This window comes from Vipera ursinii, assembly GCF_947247035.1.
Source record: "Vipera ursinii genome assembly, chromosome: 2".
NCBI lineage: Eukaryota > Metazoa > Chordata > Lepidosauria > Squamata > Viperidae > Vipera > Vipera ursinii.
The window spans coordinates 68,630,493-68,644,363 of record NC_139513.1 but is presented as its reverse complement, the minus strand read 5'-3'; the positions used below and the strand labels follow the sequence as shown (position 1 = coordinate 68,644,363).

The following is a 13,871-nucleotide window of genomic DNA, read 5'->3' as shown; positions in this document are numbered from 1 at the left end:
GACTGAGTGAGGCACTTGCCCTTCTCTCTCTCTCTCTCTCTCTCTCTCTCTCTCTCTGTGTGTGTGTGTGTGTGTGTGTGTGTGTGTGTGTGTGTGTAACTCACGCTGTTCTTGGAGAAGCTGACAAGCTATTGGGTGGGGCTCCTGCCTTTGCTGCGTCTCCACAGGAAGCAGGAAACAGGAAGCACCAGGAAGCAGGAAGAGAGCCAACCCAATAAGAATGTGTGTCAGTTTGTCCGAGAGCAACGTGAAGCCACCTTGCCAGGTGAACAGAAGATCAGAGGGGGGGGGAGAGAGAGAGAGAGAGAGAGAAGGGAAGCGCAAGTGCCTCTCTCTGTCTCTCTCTCACACACACAAAACACCCAAACACACTGAGTAGGGGAAGAGGACTGGCAGACCAAGGGCAGAAAGAGAGGGAGGGAGAGAAAGGGAGTGAGAGAGAGAGAACGGAAGCGCAACTGCCTCTCTGTATCTCTGTCTCTCTCTCTCACACACACACACTGAGTGGGGGGAGATGACTGGCAGACCAAGGGAAGAAAGAGAGAGGGAGGGAGGGGGAGAGACAGAGAGAATGAATATGAATATGAATATATGTGGTTGTCCTTACTGGACTTTTAGTAACGAACATTTAATGAAATATTTTGATTTTTTTTTAATTAAGAGGTGAGGTATGGGGATAATTACGTTGTATTTAAAGATGGTAGATAAGCTACTAAAATTGTTTTTACTGTTGGGATGAAGGAGAAAGGGTTTTTTTCCCCCTTTCTCCTGTCCTTTTTCTTCCCTCGCAATTTTTTTCTTTTCCATTTTTCTGTTTGTAGTTTTTATAGTTTGCACCGGCTTTTTATTTCATAAATATGAGGACTCCTAAAATAGACATTTGAGTATTTTATTTGAAAGTAACCTTTGACCTAGCGTCCTTTTTTTTGAGTTCAAAATGCTTTTGTTGCATGCAGAAATAAAAATTTGTTTTCTTTGTAGCAGTTCATTGATTTCATAAATGAAGCACACTATAGTTTTTTTATACATAGCATAAAGGTAAAAAACAATATATGCAGTGTTATTTTCATTTCAGATGTCAAAAGGGTTTTGCGGCTCCCAGTGTTTTCTTTTCAGTGGGAAACGGGTCCAAGTGGCGAGTGTTTTAGGTTGCCTACCCCTGGTCTAGCCCCTTCCAGCCACTGGTAGAATTTCCCAATGGTAGCCACCTCAGTTATCTGACTATGTTACATCCCATGTAGGGTCTTTCTAGACTTGCCATGTCTTCTACTGGCATTCTCTCAGCAGCTCATCTTTGAGTGCCATTGTACTGTTGTACTCCCACATGCTCTGGGTTTTGTCCAGGACAATGGCGTTGACACTCATTAGACCCCACCACCCTCTTTCCAATTGGTATACAGTCTCTGGGCTTTGGACTTGGGGTGGAAACTTCCATACATTGTGAAGAATTTCCAGGTTTTCACATTGGCAGCTTCCATGTCTTTCTTTGGCTATAAAGCAGGTTATCTGATGACTCTCAGGGCTTTGGGCTGATGGCAAAAAAAACTTGATTTTTCTAGCTCTTCAGGACCTGTCTTATCTTTCAGGGGTAGTTGGATGTTGCTGTCTTCCTTGCTTTCTCATAACGATTTCCATGCGACTGTGGGATATCTAGGCACTTGTGGCTGATCTATACATCTCTTATGTAGACCAACCAGTTTTAACTACCTTCTCTCTCTTGACTACCATCCGGCCATCTTCAGTCTGAATGACATACCAATGTCCTCACTTACCAGGTTTCCCTGAAAATAAGACCTGGTCCTATATTTTTTTTTGCCTCCAAAATAGGCATTAGGTCTTATTTTCAGGGAATGTCTTATTTTCCCCCACTATCTCGCCTGTACTAATAACCCCATTCAGCAGGAGGCCACATGGCCGCCACCAGCCCACCTCTGTAGCCGCTCATCACTGCTCACGCGTTACCCCCAATGTCCATTTTGCCAGCAGAGGCCTTCAGGAAAGGCCTCTGCAGATGGGTATGGAGCCCCAGGTGGATACCAGCATCAGCCCCCAGCTTCGGTCTTCAGGAAAGGCCTCTTTAGATGAGAACAGAGCCCAGGGTTGATGTGTGCGTCGCGCCCCCCCCCAGCCACCATTTCAGCAACCCAGGGCTCTGTTCTCAGCTGCAGAGGCCTTTCCTGAAGGCCTCTGCCAGCGAAATGGAGGCCGGGGGTGATGTGCATAAGCGGAGGCAAGTAGCCATAGAAGTGGGCCAGCAGCAGCCACACAAGCTCCTGCTGGACAGAGCTATTGGTGCCACCGCCACGAGGCGAGGCAGGTGTCGGGGCATGGGAGGAGTTAAGGGGTGCGGGGTGCATGGGGCAGCTCCACCCCCTCCACCATCTGCCTCACCTCACCTCATTGTGGCAGATGGAATGGGCAAGCGGCCAACTGCACAGGCTCTTAACTGGGGCTTATTTTGGGGGTAGGGCTTATATTAGGCACACACGTAAAAATTAAGCTAGGGTTTATTTTCAGGATAGGTCTTATTTTCGGGAAAACATGGTAGATCCATGCCAGGTAGTTCAGCAAGTCAATGTCTTGTTCACTCTTAGCATACAGTTTGATATCATCCATATAGAGCAGTGACTGATGGTACTTCCACTCTTGAGCTTATATCCATATTCAGTCCTCATCATTATCTGGCTAAGGGTTCAAGCCTATGCAGAATAATAGCAGGGACAGTACATCAGCTTGGTATACTTGATAGCCACTTGTGTGAGCTTCTTGAGTTGATGTATAATATTGTCTTTCATAGTTCCATTGAATTCTTGTGAAAGGTCCTTAGTGTCTGTTGACTTTGCATAGCACCAAACATTCACAGCATTGAGTCGTAGGCTTCCTAGTAATCAATACAGGCTGTGCTCAAATTGATCTATGTAGACCTTGAGTCTTGAGTGACTGCTCAATCTATGAACAACTGGAGTTTTGAGCCTCTGATGTTGTTCTCAATGTGTGTGCACACATTGCGCAATGATCTAGATCAGAGTTCCCCAATCTTTTGCAGTTGGTGTCCCGGAGCGGGGGGAGAGGAAAAAGAAGGGATGATTTTGTGGGAGGGGTAAACACATGTGCATGCACACGCGCATGCACAAACACCCACTGCAAAGAGGGGGGCTGTGTCACATGAGTGGGGCTGCAAGCGCCCACAACGCTTGCGGAAATGTGAGTGCTTGTGCATGGGCCCACAAATACCCATGATGCTCACGGTGACGCTCGTGAGAATGGGACCGAGAGTGGGGTTGCAAAAGTCTGCGGTGTTCATGCAAGTGGAGTTGCAAACACCTGCAACACTTGTGGTGACACTTGCATGAGTGGGGCTATGCATGCACGCACATATGTGCACATCGGCCAGCCACTCACATGGCTCAGTGGCCAATAAGCCACAGCCCAGTAGTGGGCTGCAGACCACAGTTTGTGGACCCTGATCTAGATAAAGAACCTTGTTGTAAACTATACTACCATGTTTCCCCGAAAATAAGATCCAACCTTACTTTTTTTTTGGTCTCCAAAATAGGCAATATATCTTATTTCCAGGGGATGTATTTTTTCCTGACATCTGCCTTGCCTCGTGGTGGTGGCACCAACAACCCCGTCCACCAGGCCACACGGCCTGCCATGCCATGCCACCACTATGAGGCGAGATGGGGGGAGAGGGCTGGAGCTGCCCCAAGTGCCCCATAGGCACCCAAACACTTTTCCCCTGAATGGTGATCTGATGGAGACTAGGAGCTCCATCTGCTTGCAAATGGGGTGCTTGGAGACGGAGCTAATTGCTCCTTTTCAAAGTGCCCCATTCGCAAACAGACAAAGCTTCCAGTCCCCGTCACATCTCCGTTCAGGGGAAAAGTATTTGGGCACCTATGGGGTGCTTGGGAACTGAGCAAATTGCTTTGTTCTCAAGACCTCATAGATGCCCAAATACTTCCCCTCCCCGCCAGTGCCTCCAAATGTGGACTTACCTGCTCTGCACCAAGGGGCTAGTGGGCTGCATCTACTGCCAGATACTATCGGGCCCCTGTACGCTCATTCCCACTTGTGTTAGCCAGGCCCACCCACCCTCAGGCATATTTTGGGGGTAGGGCTTACCGTATATTAGGCCCATCCTCCAAAATCAGGCTAAGGCTAATTTTTGGTGTGGGTCTTATTTTCAGGAAAACACTGTAAATATTTCCTTTTTGTCTTTGTAAAAGGATCTTTTGCTTCTCCAACTAAAATAGTCATAAAACAGTCAATCAAGAACCTGAATGATTATCTTTGTTTCCAATGTATGACAGATTTTGAAGGGAGGAAGTAAATCCAATTGCTATGTTGGCCCATCAGTTTGGTTAAATTATTTAACTGGTTATACTATATGTAATTAAAGTAACTGGTATAGCTGAAAATGTACTGTACAGTTGCAAGAAAAAGTATGTGAACCCTTTGGGATTACGTGGAGTTTTGCATGAATTGGCCATAAAATGCACTCTAAACGTCATGTAAGTCACAACAATAGAAAAACACAGTCTGCTTAAAATAATACTACACAAACATTAGCTGTTGTCATGTTTTAATTGCACATAAGATGGAAACATTCACAGTGCAGGGTGGAAAAAGTATGTGAACCTTTGGACTTAATAACTGGTTGACCCTCCTTTGGCAGCAATAACCTCAACCAAACGTTTCCTGTAGTTGCAGATCAGACCTGCACAATGATCTGGAGTAATTTTGGACCACTCCTCTTCACAAAACTGTTTCAGTGTAGCAATATTCTTGGGATGTCTGGTGTGAATCGCTCTCTTAAGGTCATGCCACAGCATTTCAATCGGGTTGAGGTCAGGACTCTGATTGGGCCACTCCAGAAGGCATATTCTGTTTTGTTGAAGCCATTGTTTTGTTGAATTACTTGTATGCTTTGGGTCATTGTCCTGATAAACTCTGGAATTCATTTTCCCATCAATGACAACAATCCGTCCAGGCCCTGAGGCAGCAAAGCAGCCCCAAACCATGATGCTCCCTCCGCCATGTTTTACAGTGGGGATGAGGTTTTGATGTTGGTGTGCTGTGCCTTTTTTTCTCCACACATAGTATTGTGTGTTTTTCCCAAACAACTCAATTTTGGTTTCATCTGTCCACAGTATATTTTGCCAGTAGTGCTGTGGAACATCCAGGTGCTCTTTTGCAAACTGCAAACATGCTGCAATATTTTTTTTGGACAGCAATGGCTTCCTCCATGGTGTCCTCCCATGTACTCCATTCTTGTTTAATGTTTTCCTTATTGTAGATGTGTCAACAAAAATGTTAGCATGTGCCAGAGATTTCTGTAGGTCTTTAGCTGACACTCTAGGATTCTTCTTTACCTCATTAAGCATTATGCGCTGTGCTCTTGCAGTCATTTTTACAGGACGACCACGCCTAGGGAGAGTAGCAACAGTGCTAAACTTTCTCCATTTGTAGACAGTCTGTCTTACCTTGGACACATGAACATTAAGGCTTTTGGAGATACTTTTGTAGCCCTTTCCAGCTTCATGCAAGTCAACAATTCTTGATCGTAGGTCTTCTGAGAGCTCTTTTCTGCGAGGCATGGTTCACATCAGACAGTGCTTCTTGAGACCAGTAAACCCCAAACAGGTGTGTGTTTTTAAAGGGCAGGACAGCTGTCAGCAACACATCCAATATCATCACACTGATTGGAGTCAAGGTTGGCTCACTCCTTGCTCCAATTAGCTCTTGGAGAAGTCATTAGACTAGGGATTCACATACTTTTTCCACCCTGCACTGTGAATGTTTACATGTTATGTTCAATTAAAACATGACAACAGCTAATGTTTGTGTAGTATTATTTTAAGCAGACTGTGTTTTTCTATTGTTCTGACTTACATGACGTTTAGAGCGCATTTTATGGCCAATTCATGCAAAACTCCACGTAATCCCAAAGGGTTCACATACTTTTCCTTGCAACTGGATGCAGATTATTTTTAAACAGAAGTTTTCCAAAAATCTCAGCAAGAACCAAGTTTCAAATGCACAGTACAACAAAATCATCTCACATACACATTAATATAAATATAAAGCCTATAACCCCTTCATGGATTACTGCCTCCCCTTCATGGATTACTGCCTTGTCGTGGCGAAGGGGCTTGCGTAATTCAATGAAGCTATGAGCTATGCCGTGCAGGACCACCCAAGACGGACAGGTCATAGCAGAGAGTTCTGACAAAACGTGATCCACTGGAGAAGGAAATGGCAACCCACTCCAGTATCTTTGCCATGAAAACCCTATGGACAGTACCAAAAGGCAAAACGATATGACGCTGGAAGATGAGCCCCTCAGGTCGGAAGGCATCCAATATGCTACTGGGGAAGAGCAGAGGGCTAGTACTAGTAGCGCCAGAAAGAATGAAGTGACTGGGCCAAAGCCGAAAGGACGCTCAGCTGTGGATGTGTCTGGTGGTGAAAGGAAAGTCCAATGCTGTAAAGATTTTTTCTCCATAGGAACCTGGAATGTAAGATCCATGAATCAAGGAAAACTGGACGTGGTCAAACAAGAGATGACAAGACTGAACATTGACATCTTAGGTATCAGTGAACTAAAATGGACAGGAATGGGTGAATTTAATTCAGATGACCATCAGGTATACTATTGTGGGCAAGAATCCTTCAGAAGAAATGGAGTAGCCTTCATAGTCAATAAAAGAGTAGGAAAAGCAATACTGGGATACAATCCTCAAAATGACAGAATGATCTCAGTTCGAATCCAAGGCAAACCATTCAATATCACAGTAGTCCAGGTCTATGCCCCAACCACCAGTGCTGAAGAGGATGAAATTGACCAGTTCTATGAAGCACTACAGCACCTTATAGAACTAACACCAAAAAATGATGTTCTTATCATCATGGGGGATTGGAATGCTAAAGTAGGAAGCCAAAAGATAACTGGAATAACAGGCAAGTTTGGCCTTGGAGTGCAAAATGAAGCAGGGCACAGGTTGATAGAATTCTGTCAAGAGAATACGATGGTCATAGCAAACACTCTTTTTCAACAACCCAAGAGACGGCTCTACACATGGACATCACCAGATGGTCAACACAGAAATCAGATTGACTATATGCTCTGCAGCCAAAGATGGAGAAGCTCTATACAGTCAGTAAAAACAAGACCAGGAGCTGACTGTGGCTCAGACCATGAGCTTCTCCTTGCAAAGTTTAGGCTTAAACTGAAGAAAGTAGGGAAAAGCACTAGGCCACTCAGGTATGAATTAAATCATATCCCTGTTGAATATACAGTAGAGGTGACAAATAGATTTAAGGAATTAGATCTGATAGACAGAGTGCCTGAAGAACTATGGACAGAGGTTCGCGACATTGTACAACAGGTAGCAACCAAAACCATCCCAAAGAAAAAGAAATGCAAGAAAGCAAAATGGCTGTCTGAGGAAGCTTTGCAAATAGCTGAGGAAAGGAGGGAAGCAAAAGGCAAGGGAGAAAAAGAAAGATACACCCAATTGAATGCAGAATTCCAGAGAATAGCTAGAAGAGATAAGAATGCCTTCTTAAATGAACAGTGCAAAGAAATAGAAGAAAACAATAGAATAGGGAGGACCAGAGATCTTTTCAAGAAAATTGGAGAAATGAAGGGAACGTTTAATGCAAAAATGGGCATGATAAAGGACCAAAATGGCAGGGACCTAACAGAGGCAGAAGAGATTAAGAAGAGGTGGCAAAATTACACAGAAGAACTATACAAGAATGAGCTTAACGTCCCTGATAATCACAATGAGGTGGTCACTGACCTCGAGCCAGACATCCTAGAATGTGAAGTGAAGTGGGCCTTAGAAAAGCTGAGCAACAACAAAGCTAGTGGAAGTGACAGTATTCCAGCTGAGCTATTCAAAATCTTAAAAGACAATGCAGTAAAAGTGCTACACTCAATTTGCCAGCAAATTTGGAAAACTCAACAATGGCCACAGGATTGGAAAAGATCAGTTTACATTCCAATTCCAAAGAAAGGCAGTGCCAAAGAATGTTCAAACTATCGCACCATTGCACTCATTTCTCATGCTAGTAAAGTCATGCTTAAAATCCTACAAGCTAGACTTCAGCAGTATGTGGATCGAGAACTACCAGAAGTACAGGCAGGATTTCGAAGAGGCAGAGGAACTAGAGATCAAATTGCCAACATACGCTGGATCATGGAGAAAGCTAGGGAGTTCCAGAAAAACATCTACTTCTGCTTCATTGACTATGCTAAAGCCTTTGATTGTGTGGATCATAACAAACTGTGGCAAGTTCTTAAAGAGATGGGAGTACCAGACCATCTTATTTGTCTCTTGAGAAACCTATATGCAGGTCAAGAAGCAACAGTGAGAACTGGACACGGAACCACTGATTGGTTCAAAATTGGGAAAGGAGTCCGGCAAGGATGTATACTGTCGCCCTGCCTATTTAACTTATATGCAGAGCACATCATGAGAAAGGCAGGGCTAGATGAATCAAAAGTTGGAATTAAGATTGCCGGAAGAAATATCAACAACCTGAGATACGCAGATGATACCACTCTAATGGCAGAAAGTGAAGAAGAACTAAAGAGCCTCTTGTTGCGGGTGAAGAAGGAGAGTGCAAAACTTGGGTTGAAACTTAACATTAAGAAAACCAAGATCATGGCATCTGGCCCTCTCAATTCCTGGCAAATAGACGGGGAAGAAATGGAAGTAGTGACAGATTTTATTTTTCTGGGCTCCAAGATCACTGCAGATGGGGACTGTAGCCAAGAAATCAAAAGACGCTTGCTCCTGGGGAGGAAAGCCATGGCAAATCTAGACAGCACACTAAAAAGCAGAGACATCACCCTGTCAACAAAAGTGCGTATAGTCAAGGCTATGGTCTTCCCAGTTGCAATGTATGGCAGTGAAAGTTGGACCATAAGAAAGGCTGAGCGCCAAAGAATTGAGGCCTTTGAACTGTGGTGCTGGAGAAGACTCCTGCGAGTCCCTTGGACCGCAAGGCGATCAAACCGGTCAGTCCTAGAGGAGATCAATCCTGACTGCTCTTTAGAAGGCCAGATCCTGAAGCTAAAACTCAAGTACTTTGGCCACCTAATGAGAAGGAAGGACTCACTGGAGAAGAGCCTAATGCTGGGAAAGATCGAGGGCAATAGAAGAAGGGGACGACAGAGAATGAGGTGGCTGGATGGAGTCACTGAAGCAGTAGGCGTGAGCTTAAATGGACTCCAGAAGATGGTAGAGGACAGGAAGGCCTGGAGGAATGTTGTCCATAGGGTCGCGATGGGTCGGACACGACTTCGCAGCTAACAACAACAAAGCCTATAAAGGTAGTCCTTCACTAACAGCTTATTTAGTGACCATTCAAAGTTACAGCAACACAGAAAAAAGTGACTTATGACCATTTTTCATTTATGACTGTTGCAGCATCCCCAAGGTCATGTGATCAAAATTTGGATGCTTGGCAAATCGGTTCATACTTATGATGGTTGCAGTGTCCTGGGGTCATGTGATTACTTTTTGCAACTTTTTGAACAGCAGAATCAATGGGGAATGCAGATTCACTTAACAACCGTGTTACTAACTTAACAACTGCAGTGATTCACTTAACAACTGTGGTAAGAAAGGTCATAAAATGGGGCAAAATTCACTTAACAAATGTCTGGCTTAGCAACATAAATTTTGGCTTCAATTGTGGTCATATGTCAAAGACTACCTGTACAACACAATATTCTGACCAAAGTATTACATAGCTAACAAGGTTTATTTGTACATTCCTTTACTGAATACATTTGCCAGTATAAAATGAAGCAAAGTATCCGAAATTGTTATTCATTGTTAGAGAAGAAAACCTAGCAACGTACGTAACACCAAAATACAACATTTCTAAAAAAATATTGCTACAATACCAAAGCACTGCACCAAACTGAAGAAAGCTCCACTTATGTGACCTAACAAGATGAAATTGCAAATCACTGTATTATTCCAAGCATTCAATTCTATTCATTCTTCTCAAAGAATTTCGCCAATTAAGGACACTGTAGTGAGATGCACTAACCAGATTAGGTGGTAATAAGTTGACCAAAAACAGGACAGAAAAGGCAATGGAAAAAGTTATAGGATAAATGGAAAGATTTTGAGATAAATTTGTCCCACAAGATACAGGCTTCCAATTCATGATCATTTCCCTCTATGCTATTTTCCCAATTGTCCAATTGCATTTTCACACAAAGCTATTGATTCTATGAAAAATATAGTGAAAATGCTACAAATTTACATTTTTCCCTTAAAAAACAAGAATTGGCTTTAGAGGACAAATTTAATTGGGGGAAGAAAGGGCAGGGAAGTGGGAAGAGAGGAAGATGAGAGTTCACTTCCACACATGACCATTATAGATGTATGACTGAAGGTGCCATTTAGTCGACTAGGGAAAACAAAAACAAAAAACTCTTAACACCATTTGACCCAGCTACCACTGATAAACTAGGAGTAAGGGAGTTATACGGTACGTTTTTTTAAAGAAATCCATCCCTTTCAAATATTAATCATTTAATATTACCAAGTAGATAGGGATTGGTCCAACGGTTTTCAACAGTTCTCAATGAACTATAAAGAAAAAACCAAAAGTTCACCAAAAGAGGCAATCACAGACACAGGTCCAGCAGTAGCAACAGCGGTGTAAAGCTGATATTTAGGCAAAATTCTGGCCAAAACCAGCATAATTTTCTTCTGGATAACAGAATTACTCTTACTCATTACTATAGAACAGGAAGGCAAATAAACCTATGAATACAAGTAGTTAAACCAATGAACTGAATGGTTTGACCTCCAGGAAAACGGGATCTAAGGCAGAGGGCTGCAATTCATTCCATCACCTCAGAAACCTTGGCAGTAGTTTATTTGTTAGATTTTTATCCCACCTTAATTATATTTTATAAATAACTCAAGGCAGTGAACTATCTAATACTCTTTCCTCTTCCTATTTTCCCCTCAGCAATAACCCTGTAATGTGGGTTGGGCTGAAAGAGAGTGACTGGCTCAAAGTTACCCAGCCGGCTTTCAAGCCTAAGGTGGAACTAGAACTCAGAATCTCCTGGTTTCTAGGCCAACAGTTTAATCATTATTTCTCCATACACACTAATTTGGTTCATGATATTGAAAGCATACAAGAAATAAACAGTTCTGTTTCTAGGAAGAACTTACCTTTAAAGCCCTACATGGCCTAGGCCCGGGATATTTGCAGGACCATCTGCTGCCGGGAACGACTTCCCATCGCCCAGTGCGCTCACACAGAGAGGGCCTCCTCAGGGTGCCGTCGGCCAGACAATGTCGGCTGGCGACCCCCATGGGGAGGACCTTCTCTGTGGGAGCGCCAGCCCTATGAAACCAACTTCCCCTTGAGCTCCGGATGGCCCCGGATCTCCGGTCCTTTCGCCGCGGCCTTAAAACATTCCTTTTTCATCAGGCTGACCTGGACTGACCACAGGGTTTTTTAAAATGTTTTTTTTATTTTTAATTGTTCAGTTTAACTTATTTATTGGGGCTGTTTATTTTATTTCTTTTAACTTTTGTATTGTTGTTTTTATTGCTGTTAGCCGCCCTGAGTCCTTCGGGAGATAGGGTGGCATATAAGTCCCAAAAATAAATAAATAATAAATAAATAAATAGATTAAGACATGGGGCCTTTCCAGTGTCAATTTGCACTATCTGGTAGGGCTGTTTTGAATTCCCCTCCTCATATATGTAATATACAGGAGGGAAGGGTTGCAGGTGGCTATTCTTCAGCAAGAAAAATGAAATTTGCATATGCTGTTTTTGTCTATTTTTTTTCCAGGATTAAATTCTGATATCAAAAAATTCCTGAAACTATCATCTAAATCAAAATATGTTGAAGCAGAGAAAAAATAGTGGGGGGGAAAAAAAGACAATCCTCTGTCAAGGCAAAATTTTTCTGGAGATTTTACAGAAAAGCCACCAAGCCACACACATCTAGTCCCTAGGGCTGACAGCTAAGGACCAAAGAAAGGGAAAATGTGAGGGTAAAACAAAGACAAAACTAAGCTGGATTCAAAAGAGGGAGAGGAAGAAAGAGAGGAAGAAAAAACTACAGTACAACCAGCTTTTTTCAAAGTCTGGTAGACTTTCACTTAAGCCTTTCCTCCACGTAGGGATGATTTATAGGGGTATCCAAGGTGAACGCTTCGATTTCAACAGAACAATCCTCATTCGGAAACAAACTCCCTTGTGGGTCAATGGGGCTTCTTCACACGACTGCATCAATAGTTTGTACTATGCATTTCTCTTCCTCATCTGCAAACAAGCACAAACTCCTTTCTTTCTACCCATCAGAAGTATCAAGCAGAAGGAGGAAGCGGGCTAATCACCAGCAGTTTCCCACCCTTATTCAATGTAACGGAGACCGGCCGGGTCATCCGCTTTCTTTCCTCCGCCAGCCCGCCTTCCACCCCGTCCCAGTCCCGCGACTACTGAGGGGCACCTGGAAACACATGGAAGCGCTGCTCGGGTTAAGAACAGCCTCCGCGAACCGGGGTCCTCGAGGCGATCCCGGCCTGCGCCTGTCACCAGTCCCGCTTTGCCGGCCTGCTTCTCCCTTCGGCGAGCTCGTACGTACCTGCCCTCACTCGAGCCGCCACCGCCGCTGCCCTCTCGGCCTCCTCCCGGCCCCACGCACCGCGGCCCGGCGGCTGCTAGCACTATGGCGGGCACACACTTTGCTCGTCACCGCGGCAGAGCGCCTCGTCGCCCTCCCCCACCCCCACGCGCTGTTCGACCCAGAGCCGGAGACACATTAGGCGGCACGCGCACAGGCCCCAGGGAAATGTAGTCCGAGAAGTGCGCCTGCGTACCCTATCCACAGTTCATTTTCTCTCCTTTCGTCTCCGCAAAGGGCTTCGGGAATCGTAGTCTCTGCTTTCTGAAGCGTTTCTGTTTCCCTCCGCGGGAGGAGTTAACTGGCTTCCTCTACGCCGCGAGAAAAGCGCGAAATGGCTGTTTTAGTGAGCCTACGGTCCCCGCAGGTTCGTAGTCATAAAGGAGAGACTGTTAAGTTTTGGATGGTATCAGAAATAATTTTTAAAACTCCAAGGACTTGTATAGGCCGAAGAGTGTTACTATAAGGGCAGTTCAAAATTTACATCGAATAAATCCAAGTTTGAAAAGAGCTTCAAACTGCAAAAAATGAAGCACAGCTTCTCAGTTAGCATGCCGACAGTGCAATTGACACAAATTTGCTGCAGAGATGAACTAATGCGTCTATATTTGCAATCCTTAATACAGAAAAGCAAAGTTCATTGATCTCGATTGGACTGACTTCTTGGTAAATAACATGCAGACTTCTATCTTACATCAAAAAAGTAAAGTCAGAATAATAATAATAATAATAATAATAATAATAATAATAATAATAATAATAATAATAATAATAATAATAATAATAATAATAATAATAATTGGAAGGGATCTTGAAGATCATCTAGTCCAACCCCACCCTGCTCAGGCCGGGAACTCTCAGACAAATGGCTATCCAGTCTCTTCTTAAAAACTTCCAGTGTTGGAGCATTCGCAACTTTTGGAGGCAGATTGTTCCACTGATTAATTGTTTTAACTGTCAGGAAGTTTCTCCTTAGTTCTAGGTTGCTTCTCTCTTTGATTAGTTCCCATCCATTGCTTTTTGTCTTGCCTTCAGGTTCTTTGGAGAATAGTTTGACTCCCTCTTCTTTGTGGCATCATGGCAGAAGAAAAAAGTATAGTTCTCAATTTACACTGCCACAATTGAGACCAGAATTTCTGTTGCTAAGGAAAGCACTTGTTAATTGAATTGCCTCAATTTTA

General features: G+C 43.7%; 1 protein-coding gene across 4 annotated transcripts in view; it reads right to left on the bottom strand.

Moving 5' to 3' along the window:
• Positions 1–12,789, bottom strand: part of DCAF1 (DDB1 and CUL4 associated factor 1) — a 63,192-nt gene extending 50,403 nt beyond the window's left edge. For 3 of the 4 annotated variants that reach the window (XR_014491493.1, XM_083354956.1, XM_083354958.1), the window contains exon 1: positions 12,652–12,789. The gene's annotated coding sequence lies outside the window, so the exon portion shown is untranslated. Of the gene's footprint in view, positions 1–12,516; positions 12,540–12,651 lie in introns of those variants that run through there. The other variant, XM_083354957.1, reaches the window with a different exon arrangement.
• Between the last annotated feature and the right edge of the window lie 1,082 nt (positions 12,790–13,871).